We start from the raw sequence: 14,938 nt of genomic DNA, 5'->3' as shown, positions 1-14,938 counted from the left end.
GAGCTCCTGGGAGGCTTTTTCAGGGCTGAATCTTGGATGTTTGGGAGGTTTTTCTGGAGCCCTGATGGCCAGTGACTTGTAGAGATGGACTTGGGCAGAGGGACCTTCAAACTCCATGAGTGTTTTGGGGAAGATGAAACAGGAAAGCCTTATAAATACGATTGTCTGGCAAAAGATTTTGTGAACATAAAAAGTATAAGGAAGATTAAAATGAAAGCTTGGTTTGAGATACCTCAGTTAGTGAACAACTGGAAAACAATGGTGTGGCCCAACTGAAGGTAATCCCCTTTTGATGAAACAATTCCCTCTGCTTGCAGACACATCCAAGGGTCAGAGCAGACCTTACTAGCTCAATAGAAGGGGTCCAAAGAGGAGTTTTTAGGGTTTAAAATGTAACACAGTATGGTGATGTAATGATTTTAACAGGCTGTATATAAATGCTATAGGATTTGTATCTTGTACTAGATTGGTTAGTGAGAAATAGAATATTCAACACAGAAGAAGATTGATTGTATTGTAACAGGACCCTTACTCTCTTATGCTCTTCCCCTCTTACTCTGTTACCCTCTCATCCTCTCTACCCTTCTCTTCTCTCGGGCCTGCTCCGAGCTATGCCTGGCAGCTCCCAGCAGGGCCCTGCACCCAGGCCCTTTGCAATAAACCGCAAGTTCCACGACCTGGCTGCAGAGCTCTCTCATCTCCGTCCGTTCCGACCGTCCTACCCCCCGACACTCCTACAAATGTGCTCATCCCTTGTTTTCCCCAAACCAGGATTTCCCATTGCCAAGGCCTGGGAGGCTGCGAGGAAGAGGAAGATGCCCCGGGACACTGAGGCAGGTGAGGAGGAAGTCAGTGCCCCTTTCCCCTCTGTGCTGCTCCATCTCCCAGCCCAGCACGGCCCCGGCTGCAGCTCAGCCCTGGGGGGATCTCCTTGCCCTTGCCTGTGGCACGGAGGCAAATCCCATCCTGTCCTTGTCCTTCCTCCCCCAGAGCAGGAGCTGAGCATGGAGAGCAGGGAGGACAAATGCCCGCGGCAGAACCTGGTGGAAGAGGCCGTTTTGAGCGGCTCCACGGCGCAGGAAGCCAACGGGGAGGAAAAGCCCCAGAGATGCCGCACGAGGAGGGGCTGCAAACGCAGCCGGCGGGGATCTGAGGGGGAAAGAGGCAGCCTGGGCCGGGAAGGCGGCCGGAGACGGAGCCAGAGCTCGGAGCTGATGCTCCATGAGCAGCTCCATGATGGGGAAAAGGCCCACACATGCATGGAGTGTGGGAAGAGCTTCAGGTGGAGCTCCAACCTGATCAAGCACCAGAGGATCCACACTGGGGAGAAGCCCTACGAGTGTGGGGAGTGTGGGAAGAGCTTCAGCCAGAGCTCCAGCCTGATTGTGCACCAGAGGATCCACACTGGAGAGAAGCCCTACGAGTGTGGGGAGTGTGGGATGTGCTTCAGCCAGAGGTCCAGCCTGATCAGCCACCAGAGGACCCACACTGGAGAGAGGCCCTATGAGTGTTCCAAGTGTGGGAAGAGGTTTAAGACCAGCTCCCATCTCCTCCAGCACTATCGGATTCACAGAGAGGAGAGGCCCTTCCAATGCCCCGACTGTGGGAAGGGATTCAAGTACAACTCCCACCTCATCAACCACCGGCGCATCCACACTGGGGAGAGGCCCTACGAGTGTGATAAATGCAGGAAGAGGTTTCCGACCAGCTCCAATCTCCTCGAGCACTATCGGATTCACACGGAGGAGAGGCCCTTCTGCTGCCCCGACTGTGGGAAGGGATTCAAGCACAACTCCGCCCTTGTCAAGCACCGGCGCATCCACACTGGGGAGAGGCCCTACGAGTGTCCCCAGTGTGGGAAGTGCTTCTCACAGAGCTCTAGCTTGACCAAACACCAACGGAGGCACCGGTAAAGGAAGCCCTGCGAGTGCCCCGAGTGCGGGCAGAGCTTCGTGCGCTGCTCCAGCTCCATCCCCCACTGGAGGAGGCACTTTGGGCACAGCCCTGGTCACTCACATTCCCTGTGATCCATGTTGGGAATACATCTGGCTGCTTCGCCTTTTAGTTTGGCCTTAATTTTCCTCTGCTTCACCTTCATCCTTTAAGAACACCCAAAACTGAGTTAAATGAAGGAAATTGATCAAATAGATAGATCTGGAGTTCCATAATTGCTCAGTTGTTTTAGAGGGAATTTAGGATTTGGGGACACGTTCTGTGTGGAGTGCTGCTGTTGCTAACAGGCAGGAATTTGATCTCGCCCTCCTTGTGTTGCTGAGAACTCCTCCCCTGACCCAAACCCCAACACCACCTTTGGGATACCCTGTAAATATTCCACCGCCCTGCCTTTCCCCTGCCTTTGCGGGTAAGAAATGGATTCCCAAAGGATCAGCCCTTTTCCCACTGGATTGCAGAGGTTCAGCCTCATACTCCACTGGATTCCTAGAGGATCAAGCTTTTCCCACTGGATTCACAGAGGATCAGCTCTTTTCCCACTGGATTCCAAGAGGATCAACCTTTTTCACTGGACTCCCGGAGGATTCTGACCCTGTCACTGTTGGTTTTTTGTTTGTACTACTGCATTTGTATTTTTAGTTTTTCCTAATTAAGAACTGTTATTTCTACTCCCATATATTTTCCTGAGAGCCCCTTAATTTAAAATTATTAATATTAATATTAATATTATTATTACTATTTTTATTATTATTGTTAATAATAATACTAGTAATAATAATAATAATAAGTTATTGTATTACTATTATTATTAATTAAAGGGAGGGGGTATATATTTTCCATTCCAGTGGAGGCTCCTGAAATGGGGAGACACCCCCAAGGATGGGCCATGTCAAATAGTTCCTGAAATAGGTAAATGAGTTTATGGTTATGCATGGAGGTTTATGAATATGCAACAGGCTGATGTAATCAAGCCAGAATAATTAAGGGGTGTCCCCGAAAATTACTGGGGGGTCTTGAAGGCCATAACAACCTTCGCCCCTTGGTCCTTGTCTCCCATGACATTAGCCTGTTGCATATTCATAGACTTTTTACATATCCATAAACTCATTTACATATTCTAGGAACAAACAAACCTGGCTTAATCCTTTTTCGGGCCCCACCCCCGTCCCAGCTCAATTTGGGGTGTCCCATCCCTCTCCCAGATCAGTTCTAGGATCCCATACCTCTCCCAGCCTAATTTGGGTGTCCCATTCCCCTCCCTCCTTAATTTTGGGGTCCCATCCCCTTCCCAGCTCAATTTTGGGTTTCCCGACCGTCTTTTCCCTGCTCTCCCTCCCCTTTCCAATCGTTCCCCCAGTCCCCTCCCCCGTGTTTGGTTTTGGGGACTCCAGGCCCCTCCTGCTCCGTTTTGGGCTCCCGACCCCGTTTTGGATTAATTTGGGGTCCCCAGCCCATCCCCAGGGTCACCTCCCCCCCCTCCCCAAATCCGCTCCCGGCAACTGATGAGTCATCAGCGAGACACGCTCTGATTGGCTGAAAATTACCCCGCGCGATCTCTGAGTATTTACCGCAGTGAGAGGCCTTGGTCTGTGGCTGGCAAGTGATGAGTCAGAGTCGGGCCGGGCGCTGATTGGCTGAAAGTCGCTGAGCGGGGCCAGTGCTCTGAGTTTCTGCCCAGCAAGTGGAACGGAGGGGAGTAACTGGGGTTTCTTGAGATTTATTTGGGTTTATTTAGGGTTTGTTTGGGGTTTATTTGGGGTTATTTATGGACTATTTGGCGTTTCTCTGGGGTTTTACTTGGTTTATTTCTGTTCATTTGGGGTTATTTGGAATTATTTGGGTATTTTTGGAAGTATTAGTGTTTGTTTGGAAGTATTTGGGTTTATGTGGGTTTATTTGTAATTATTTGGGGTTCTTGGAGTTAATGTTGGTGTATATGGGGTTTTTTTTTTCGGTGGATTGATATCGTTTGGGGTTTTTTGGCTTTAACTTCGAGGAGGTTATTTTCGTTTTTTGGGTTTATTTGGATTTGTTTGGGGTTATTTGGGGGATTTCTAGGTATTGTTTGGGGATATTTGGGGTTTTTTTCAGGTGTTTTGGGTTTATTTGAGTTATTTAGGGTCACGTAGGGTCAAAAGCTCCGCAAATGTTTCTCCTGCAAAAATCGGGAATTTTTCCTTAAAAATATGAGCGTTTTCCCCCAAAAAACCAGGAATGTTGTCGTAAAAATCCCGGACTTTTCCCAGCCAATAGCAGCGCGCACCGCCCCAAACCAACCAATCACCGCGGGTCTCCCCTCAGGAACACCAGCCTCTCTGTGCACCGATCCAACCAATCACTGCATGCCTCCCTTCAGGCACGCCCGCCTCTCACACACCGAACAAAGCAATCACCGCGTTCCTCCTCTCAGCTACTCTCGCCTCTCTCGACCTGAACCGACCAATCACCGGGCGTCTTCCCTCAGCAATTCCCGCCTTCTTTGCCTCTATCCAACCAATCACCGCACGCCTGCCTTCGGCAAAGCCCGCCTGCCCCGCCCATATCCTGTCAATCACCGCGCCCTCTACGAAACCAACCAATCACCGGGCGTCTCCCCTCACCCACTCCCGCCCTCCCCTCGCCGCTCCAGCCAATCAGAGCCGAGCCCGAAGCAGCGCCCCTTGACCCCGAGGCCGGGCATGGAGCGGGCGCCCCCTCCACCCCCGCCCTCCGGGACCCCCTCAGGGACCCCCGGGAACCGCCCCGGGCTCGGGCGGGTCCTGCGGGAGGCGCTGGAGAGAGCGGGGGAGGCGCTGGGAGAGGACGGGGGGCTCCGGGAGCTGCTGGGGAGGCGCAGGGACAGGTGAGGGGTCCTGGAGGGGTCGTGAGGGGAATTTGGGGAGGGGTCTTGAGGAGTTTTGGGGGGGATTTGGGGAGTGTCTGGGGGGAACTTGAGAGGGTTTTAGCAGGGTCTGGGGGTGCTGGGGGCCTTTGGGGGGGAATTTGGGGAGGGGTCCTCGAGGGGTGTCACGATCCGTCCTCACGGATGGGTTTCGTGATGGTTCAAGGATTTGATCTCAGTGTGCAAAAGGAACTGACACGGTACGAGGGGGTTTGCAATGATAATCGAAACAAATGCACCTTTATTGAAGACCACAGCAAAATGCGATAGAGGTATTAAGGGAGAGAAAAAGATAGGGGAAGAGAGAGACAAAAGAGAGAGAGAGAGAAAGAGAGAGGGAATAGAGCTACCAAACGTAGAGACGAAGTCCTTTGGTCCAGTCCAGTCGAGGACCCGCCTGTTGCGTCGGGGAGATCTCATTGGCACAGTTCATGTGGATATGGAAATAAGGATACACACAGCCCAAGTTTGGCAGCAGGCGAGAGTCATTGCTTTCGTTGTCCACTGCCTACACCTGCAACATCCAGCTTCCTTTGGGCAGCTTTCCTTCCTCGCCCTGTACACCTCCCCTGAGTTGGGGCTTTCAGTCCCAGTCTCTGGAAGAAGGTGAGAGGGGCCCTCTCACATAGGGATTTCATGTCTCAGTCCCTTGATGAAGAGGTTTCTTACATCTCTACTTGTCTGTCACGGTGGTTATGAACGGTCTTCTCTTGGGGGAGGGGACCACCCTAAAGCTCAAACCAGCCAGGCTGAGAGGTAGGGAGGATTCCAGAGCTATTGTGCAAAAGGGCAGAATGCCCTGTGAGCTCAGTGTAGCGTATAACAAACAACATCTGTGAAAACAGCAACTTAGCAGCACTTTCAGGCCTCAGGCACATGACTTTCCCGGCCACCGGATCAGCAAACGGGGCTTTTAATTTTTTGGTGGTCTCTCTCCATGACAATCGTAAGGCAGATGAGGGATATTTCAGACAGACTCTCACAACACGGAACACACTTGTTCCCCCAGCTCCAGAAGACTTGATGCAGGAACAAAAACATTCCTGCAGGAACCACCAAAGGCCAAGGGGCGTTTGGCCACTTTCCCTTCCACACCGCACGCTCGGGCAAATTGCGCAGACCAAGCAGCCTTTCCCCTCTTCCCCATTGGCCTGAAGACACTGTGCACCAAGAGAAAGCTCCTGGACACCCGGCTATGCAACACAGCAATTTAATGTTCCTCTGGTGGGTGAAGGGAAAGGAAGTGCTGGCAGAGGAGAGCTGTTCCCCGCGGGCTCAGGCGGCCCCAGCAGACGCAGTCTCCCGGACCAGTTCTCCACAGCGCCACGGCAGGACACTCAGCCACGGGCACACAGGAAAGGCCGCGACTTCCAGAGGCGGCGGAGTTGGTCTCGCATCCTCTGGAGCCGGGAGGAGGGAATGCTCTGTACAGCTAAAAGGATGTGCAGAGCTTGAAGCGCCAGGCATGAGATGGCAAGGCTGCTGTCATCCGTCATGTCCTGAAGGGCTGCAGAGAGAGAAACAGAGGCACAGTCAGAGGCTGGATCTGCGGGGAGCTGGGCAGAGCCTCCAGCCTTGTCCGTGCCACGCAGCTGCTGGCACGGCCTGGAGAAAGCAGGAGCCAAGAAGGACGAGCTGGCAGCTACTGGCCAGGAATGCCCCGCAGGCCCCTGCAAGGTGTCTGTGCTGTGGCCCCGCTGCCCTTGGGGCGCGCAGGGAGCGGAGCCGTCGGCGGGCGGGCCAGGGAACGCAGCTGCCAGCGGCAGCCCCCGCCGAGAGCCCGCGGGCCTCACTCACCGCTGCAGATGATGCGGAACTGCGGCTGCTGCCCTGTCAGGTAGCGCCCGGCCATCCCTGGGGAGCACAGAGCGTGTCCTGCCTTCAGAGGCACAGCTGCCGCCCACGGGCGCCGCCAGCCCTGAGGCCACACGCCCTGCTGGCCCGGCAGGGCTCAGCCCGGGCCCCTGGCGCACGCTGCCGCCCCAGGGCACGGCTGCCAGAGGGCGGCAGCAGCAATGCCCGGGCCAGCGGGGGCTGCCCATGCCCGCGCCCGGATCCTGCTGCCGGCACAGGAGGCGGGGCCGGGGCTGAGCTGCGGCAATGGGGCGGGCCGGGGAGGGAGCCGGGCTTGGCGCTCACCCATGAACCTGACGGCCGCCTCTCGCAGGGGCTCCTGTGCGCTCCGCAGGTAGGGCAGGGCCAGGCGCAGGTGCTCGGCCGCTCGGCTCCTGTCCTCTGCCAGCTGCAGAGAGCGGCAGGGCACGGAGGGAAAGGGTTGATGCGGGCCCTGCCCCTGGGCCACGCGCTCCCCACGGCCGGCGCTGCTCCCCCTGCCCACAGAGCCCCGAGGCCCGGCCAGCAGCCGCAGGCGCCGGGCTCGGCACGGGGCACAGGGCCCGGCGAGCCGCGGTGCCGCCCCGCAGCAGAGCCCGGCTGGCTCGGGGCTCTGTCGGCACCAGCCTTGGGGCCACAGGAGCCTGGAGCAGAGCCCGCACGGCCCAGGGAAGAGAGCGGCGTGTGGGGCGCAGGCCGGTGCCCCTGCGTGCGGCACTGGGCTGGGGCCACAGCTGCCAACCCCACAGACTGGGCGCTGTGGGCAGGCGGCTGCTCCAGGGATTGGGCTGGGCATTCCAGGCTGTCCTTACCAAGCACTCAGCAAATCTCCACATCTGATCCATCTGCAGTAGCTGCTTGAGATCCTTCCTCTTCAGGAAGCTCACTGCAGAAAGCGGCGTTTCCCGAGAGGCCTGCAGAGCAGCAGAGAGCCAGAGATGGCACCGCAGCCCGGGGCACAGGACCCCCATCTCTGTGCCAGGGCTGGGAGGAGGCTGGAGCCCGTCAGGTGCCAGGGGGTGGGGAGACAGCTGAGCCCCTTCCATGGGGACACCCAGGAGGCCTCACCTGTGCCACACACTGGTTCTCATCATGGCAGTGGAAGAAGAGTGGGAGCAGGCTCTGGCTCACAGGCTTCTTCAGGGGCTTTTCTCCCTTTGCCACTACAAAGGCAATCACGTCTTGGAAGAGGCAAATGGAGAGCAGCTGCACAAGGCTGTTGTCCTGTTGGAAAGGAAGCCAAAGCCCTCCACATCCGCTGCTCCAGGCCCCCCTGTGCCCAGGCCCAAGGCAGCACCCAAGTGCCCGTGGCTGGGGGCACAGAGCCTCACATTGTCAAAGAGGTGCCAGAGCGCCTCAGCCAGCTGCAGGGCGATGGGACTGGCTATTGCCAGGTCTTTCTGCAGCATCAGGAGGATGAGCACAATGAGGGTCTTCTCCACGATGTCTTCATCCCTATCCCACAGTAGCTTCAGGAGGCTTTTGCTCAGGCTGTACATGCTTGGATCCTGTGTGCAAAACAAGGCTGGGCAACCCCACGCTGCTGCTGCTGCTGCTGCAGGGCTCAGAGGCCGAAGGCCTGTCCCAAACCACTCAGGCAGCTGAACAGCGAGCCTGGAGAGCTGGGAGCAGCTGCCAGAGCTGCCAAAGCCCAGCTAAGCCCAAGGGGCTGCTTGCCCCAGCCCCACGCTGCCAGCACAGCTTCAACTGCTGCCTCCTTCTCTCCATCGAGGTGAGCCCCACGAGGCCTCGGAGCGCCACGCGACGCATCTCCCTGGACTGGCTCTGCAGGTGCCTTGTCAGGATCTCCAGGACTTGTTCAGCGCATTCACTCAAGTCCAGGCAATCCAGGAGCTGCAAGGCACAGACCAGGCACAGAGGTGCCCAGCTGGCAGGAGCTCAGAAGTGCACAGGGCTGAGCCAAGGCAGCAGCACAGGGCACAGGCAGCGTCCCAGGCGGCCGCGGCTACGAGAGGGCAGAGGGGTGGGAGGCAGCTCAGCCAGGCAGTGCTGGCCATGGGGCTCACCTCCACCAGGAAGGCCAGGGCGGGCAGTTCCCAGTCTGAAACGCCTTCGCTGAGCAGCTCAAAGAGGCAGGATGCCATGCTGCAGCACCAGATGGTGGAGACACAGCACATCTCCCTGGCAGGGAGGAAAAGGCACCATTGCTCCTGGGCCGGGCGGGGAAACCTCTCCCAGGGCTGACTGGCAGAGCTCTGCTCTGCTCCCGAGCTCCCCGGGGCGCTTTGGGAGGCGGCTGTTCCCGGGCACCCTCCTCTGCCGGCCTTTTCCAGTCTGCTCATCCCTCCCTTGTGACAAGGCCCTGCCGCCCATGAGCACGGGGACTGCGTGGGGCGTTGCGGGCACAAAGGAGAGGGGTGGTGGGGAGAACGAGGTCTCACCTGGCCAGCAGACCCACTGCACAGTGGTGGGTGTCGGCACGGAGCAGCGTGTCCCAGGCACGCTTGCGTTCCATGGACAGCACCACGTGCTCATAGCGCATTTGGCAGAGCAGGGCCTTCAGGGTCTGCAGCGCAAAGCTGTGTGCAGAGCAAAGGCCAGGTCACGCTGGGAGCCCCAGCTCCTGCCCTGGGGCATGGGAGGGACGGGGAGACTGGGAGGACTGGCACGGAGCACCTGTTGGGGTTGGCGGAGAGGCCGTGTTGCTCCTGGCATCCCTGCCAGAAGGTCTCCACCTCTTCTGGCATCTCCTGCGTGCTGATGTAAGCTTGGAAGAGCAGATGCAGAAAGAGACTGGGGAAATACTCCAGCACGACAGGCGAGCGCCAGGCCAGATTGAAGATTTTCCGGAGTACCACAGTTGCCTGCAAGAAATAAAACAGCCAGAGACAATGCTCAGTGGCCAAGACATCCACATGGCAGGGCCTGAGCGTGCGAGGGAGAGGTCGAGGGAGACACGGGGGGAGCAGCCGGCCTGGTGCCCCTGAGCCCTGCCCCTAAGGCAGGATTCAGCCCAGTGCCTGAGGCAGGGAGATGCAGCTGGGGGGAGCACAGAGAGCTGGCTGCTGGAGAGGCAGCCTGGGGGCTGGCAAAGGCCGGCACCAGAAACTCACCGCCAGGGCAAAGACTCCTGCGTCGTCCCCATCGGAGGTGCACACGCTGTGCACTGGCCAGGCGCTCAGCACACGGAGGAGCAGCTGCAGCGCCGGCTCCGCAGTCCTGCTCGAGGACATGATGGTTCCCCACATGGTGGTGGCAGCTCTGTGGGGTCAGAGCTCTGTGTCAGGGCGGGCTCGGCCACAGCGCCGTGGCCTGGGCAGCTGCAGGGCCCCGCGCTGGCCCTCAGCCCTGCCTCTGCCCACTGCCCCTGGCCGGCAGCGGCCAGCCAGCCCACGTGGGTACAGGCCCGAGGGGCAGGGAGGGAGCGTGGCACCAGGCTCAGGAGCTGACATGCCAGCACTGGAAAACAGAGGAGCCAGAGGATCCTGGAACTGCCCGCCTGTCTGGCAGCCAGCAGGGACAGGCTCTACAGGGTGACGGGCGGTGAAGCCTAAGCCCTCAAGGCACGTGGGGCTGCCCTACCTGTCACACGATGGGGCCCAGCGCAAGAGGGTGATCAGCACGTCACAGGGGTGTTCCTGGGCCAGTTCCAGAAGGGCCTTGTCCAGCCTGTGCCCAGCAGACTCATTGGCCGTGAGCCACTGGTGGATGTACCTCACCATGGCGGGCACCTGCAGAGGGCACGGGGAGACTCGCAGAGCTGCCAGAGCAGCACCTTCCCCTGAGAAGTGCTTCCCTTCCAACTGCATTGGGCCGGGTCTCAGAGGCCGAGGGAGCTGGGCAGACCCAGCTCGAGGCGCCACACCACTGCTGGGGCCATCGAGCCCTTGCCCAGGCTGCTTACTTGCGTTGGATTGGAGACACCCTTCTCCACAAGCAAATCCAGCATGGCAGCACCGGTCTCGGCATCGAGGAACGGAAGGTTGGCCAAGACGCCCGTGCCCACACCGGCGGTCTCTTCCTGCCAAGGGCACGTGATGAATTCACAGAGGGTCTGCAGGAGAAGGGCAGCAAGGGTGGGAGAATCCATGAGCACTCCAAGCCTGGTGCTTGGCTGAGCAGTGCCAGCAGGCCCAGCCCAGGTGGGGATGGCCGCAGGTACCTGCGCCGTTCTGCCCAAGCGGCCACGGGCGGCTTCCTGTTCTTGTGTCTGGTCCTTGGCTGCATCTGGCAAAGAGCGAGCGCAGCCAGAGCTGAGGGGCTGCGGGAGAGGCCAGAGAACACAGCCCAGCCCTGAGCTGCCCAGGCAGGGAGAGCCTCGGGATGCCCCGGCGCATGGAGCGCGGCTGCCAGGTGCTCCAGCCCAGCTTCTGTCCTATCCATGGATATGTCCACAGGGATGGGATGGGATGGGATGGGATGGGATGGGATGGGGCCAAGCTGGGTGCAGGCACCAGCCCTGCAGCCCAGCTCTGACACTCACGCTCCTGCAGCAGCCGGAACTGCTCCAGTTCTTCAGGCTGCTGTGCTGAGGTAGCTCCAGCCTCTTCCTCCTCCAGCCAGGCCAGCTTGGGCACGCTGGGGAGTCTCTGCTCCATGTCACTCTTTGCAGTTAGGAGTGCTTGCTGAAGCAGAGAGGCCTCAGAAGGGCTGAAGATGAGCAAGTGCTGCAGTCGTGCCTTGAAGGCTCCTGCAACAGAGGAGCCTCGGGAAGGCTACAGGACAGGAAGTCCTGCAGTCTGTCCTCGAGGGCAGCAGCAAGAGAGAAGTCTCAAGAAGGAAATAGGACTGCAAGTCCCGCAGTCTGTCCTCGAGGGCACCGGCCGCAGGGATGGCAGACGCTTGGGAAATGCTCCACGTCCCCGGTCCCGCAGCCTGGCCTGGAGGTCACCTGCACCGGGAACGCCTCAGAAAAGCTCCGGGTCAGCAAGGAACGAGCTGGCTGTGTGGGGGCTCCTCACAGCACTGCTCTGTCCCGTCCTGTCCCGTCGCGTGCAGCAAGCACTGTGGCGTGGCCGTGGCGCCGCCAGCACCTACGTCACGGCGTGTCACAAAGGGTCACCCTTGCACACTCTGTCCCTTTCCATCCCACGGTGACCACGGTGCACTGTGTCACAGAGAGCCCCAGGACACACCTCCACGTGCCCTGGGGACACCCCCACCCCACCCAAACTGCCCCAGCTTGCAGGCAAGGCCTTGCCCCAAGTGTTGAAGACACAGCCCAGCAGGAACTTTAGCAAGGGCCCAAACAAGAAGCAGCTGCTCCTCTGCTCTGCCTGCTCGGGGCAGCAGAATGAGCCCCCACGGCTGCCAGCGCAGCTGAGCAGGAAGGGCACCGGGGCCTTCCACAGGCCCTGCCACGGCCTCTTTGGGACCAGTCCCAGCGCTGGGTGGCCGGCACACTCGCAGGGGCGTGACACAGACACGGGACGTGTGGCCCAGAGCTCCAATGCTGCTCTGTCCCCTGGGCAGCGCTGACAGCAGCAGCTGTGGAAGAGTCCCTGCCAAAGGAGATTTGCCATGCCCAAGGCCTGCCAATGCTGGTGCCTCTCTCCTGCCACAGAGACCTGTGGCCCCGGGGGACATCTCTGCCAGAGGACAGCCAAAGCCAGCGTTCCTTGGTGTCTGTGTGATCTTTTCTGCCGGTGGCTGTTGGCAGGAGCACCTGGAGCAATTGGTGGCCACACTTGGTATCTGTCAGAAGGCAGAAGCTGTTGTCCCTTCCTGGAGTGATTTTTGCTTGGAAGTGATTATCTGCAGCACAAAATCACCATCCACTATTGACTTTCACAGGACAATGACATTCTTACAGAGATGCTGTCAAGTTGCCTTGTGTGCTTCTGGCTGTTTTTCTTTCTCTCTGGATGAAAACATCAGCCCAGCGTCTGATGGCCAATGCTGCAGGTGCTGCCCGTCTGGCTGTGGCCAGCAGCTCGTGTCCAAACACAAGCGGGTGCCTTCTGGGCAAGGGGATGGACTGGCACGAGCAGCCATTTTCCCTGGTGTCACAGTTTGATGCTGGCACAATGCCACTGCCCCCATGAAAATACATTCTCCCTGATGTCTACTGTGAGATGTGACCAGGAATAGAGCGAAGCAGGCTCCAGCTTCGGAATACAAAGAAAAAAATCTTTATTACCTTACAATATATAAAAGAAACACACAGAAATAATGAAAACATTCCAAACATTCCTCCTCCCCCCAACCAAATTCCCAATACATCACAGTAAGGCAAAACCTTGGACTCGCAATTCAGTTGCCACCCCTCAGGTCACCAACTGTCAGTCCATCACCACCCCTCAGATAATCAACTCTCAGTTCATCAAGGAGAGAGGAGTCCCTCTTGTGCCACAGGCTTCCCCAGGAAACACAATTGAAACCTCTTGCGTTTCCATGTCTCACGTGGCACCGCCCAGAGATCATTTGCCATCGTGACATCTTCCTTCCATGCCCAGTGCTCTCACCACTGCACATGGGCCACAGCTGCTTCTGGGGTTCCCCTTTTAAGGATGCTTTGCCCAGTTCCAGAAATGAGCACAGTCTCTCACTTTTGGGACACCTGTCCCTCCCAAATTCACCCCCTGGGGCCGAGGGGTCTCAAGAACAAAGATCTTCTTCCTCACTGAAGGCAGAGGGCACCACCACCCTCCTCATCCATCTCTGTTCATGCCACTCCTTCACATCACATCACTGCACTCTTTTGGCTCCGAGCCATTGCCTCCCCCTAAATGCAGTCTCTGTGTCACAGGAAAAATGGTTCTGTCCATGGCTACGCAAGAAAAGTCCAGCCAAAGGCCAATCCATCATTTCCTCCCGCCTAAGAGTCTTCTCAACTTCTCTTGTGGCCCATCTCCTCTTATCTCATCTCTATCTCTCTTCTCATTCAGCTCCAGGAGGATCAGCATTTGTAAGGTTTCCATCATCCAAGAAAAGCGTTAAAATCTCAGGCTCTGCCTGCCCAGAATTCCCACGCTGTCCCTGCCGGGCACCTTCTCTCTGCACCCGTTCTCCTTCTCGGCTGTGCTGCCAGCACAAGGTAGCAAATTTCAAGGTGGCACAGGCACAGACACCGGCTCTCTCTCTCTCTGTGGCCGCTGCCCGATGCCTCTCAGTGCTCCTCCACCCTTCCATACTGCAGGGGCCTTCAGCTCCCTTCTCTGTCCAAGGCCCGGCTCCCCTCACCCGGCCGCATGGCTTCCCCTCCCGCACCCAGCCCGCAGCCGGGCAGGGCAGCTCTGAACCTTTCACCCACCGGAACCAAGAGAGCTTCCCCTGGGAGTTCTCTGCTTTTAGCCCCCTGTGTGCTCAGAGGTGAATCCATGTCCTCAGGGGCCACACCAGGTGCCAATATTCAAATCTCAGCACTGATTGGTTTGACCACAGCATCCCAAAAAACGCACTTCCTTTTCAAACCAGGACAGCGGGACCAAGGGATCCGAACAGAAAATTCTGAACGAGCTCAGAAACCCAAAAAATGGGCTTAAATGTGAAATGAGCGGCTCTGATTGGCTGGTCCACCACAACCCGCGCCTCTCCATCCCCGCCCCCACCTTCCCAGCGCCCCAAGGTTCCCCCTCCCCAAAAAAACCCCAGCCCGGGGCTGCTGCGTCCCGGAAATGCCTCAGCCAATGGCAGCGCAGGCAGGAGGCGGCTTAGCCAATGAGAGCTCGGGTGGTTGGATTTCCTCATCGGTTGCCGGGCAGAGCCCGTGGCCGATCGCTGCCCAGAAGCGGCGGCAGCCAATGAGAGCGCGCGGCGCTGCCGAGCCCGCCCTGCTCCGGACTGGCGCTCCCAGCGCAGCGCGGCTGCTTTGGGGCTGCTGCTCCCTGCCCGGCCCCGGCCATGGGGCGAGGGGCGGCAGCTGGGGCCCTGTTGGTGGCACTGGTGGTGCTGGGAGCACCCCCGGCTGCGGGCGCGGAGCTCTCGGGTGAGCGGGGTGCGGGAGGCGCTGAGACAGCGGGGAGAAGGGGGAAAAGGGGGCGAAGGGGGGTGCCCGGAATGGAGGGGGAGGAGGGGGGGACCCCCCAAAGGGAGAGCGGGAGGGGCTGAGGGGTGGGGGGAGGAGAGGGAGGAGTGGGAGAGGGTGGGGAAGTGGGGAAAGGGGGAGGGGGGACCCCCCGAGGGGGCTGGGGATTGAGGGATTTGTGGGAAAGTGGGGAAATGGGACCCCAAAAGTGATTTGGGAGTGGCTGGATGTGGGAGGGGAGAGGATGTGGAAGGGGAAATGGGGGAAGGGCGGCAAAGAGGAAGCGGCAGCGCGGGCAGGAGGGTCCCATGGCGACCGTGGGGCACAGGGGGTGCGGAGTGGGG

The 14,938-nt window shown here is 58.6% G+C and overlaps 1 pseudogene; it reads left to right on the top strand.

Moving 5' to 3' along the window:
- LOC128945551 (uncharacterized) overlaps positions 1-14,938 on the top strand; it is a 1,882,792-nt pseudogene that overhangs the window by 419,944 nt on the left and 1,447,910 nt on the right.

This window comes from Melozone crissalis, unplaced genomic scaffold (genome assembly GCF_028551555.1).
Source record: "Melozone crissalis strain CALT ecotype California unplaced genomic scaffold, PUWL_Pcris_2 ptg000066l_1, whole genome shotgun sequence".
NCBI classification, from domain to species: domain Eukaryota; kingdom Metazoa; phylum Chordata; class Aves; order Passeriformes; family Passerellidae; genus Melozone; species Melozone crissalis.
The sequence above is the reverse complement of the archived record's forward strand: the minus strand, read 5'-3'. Positions and strand labels throughout refer to the sequence as shown.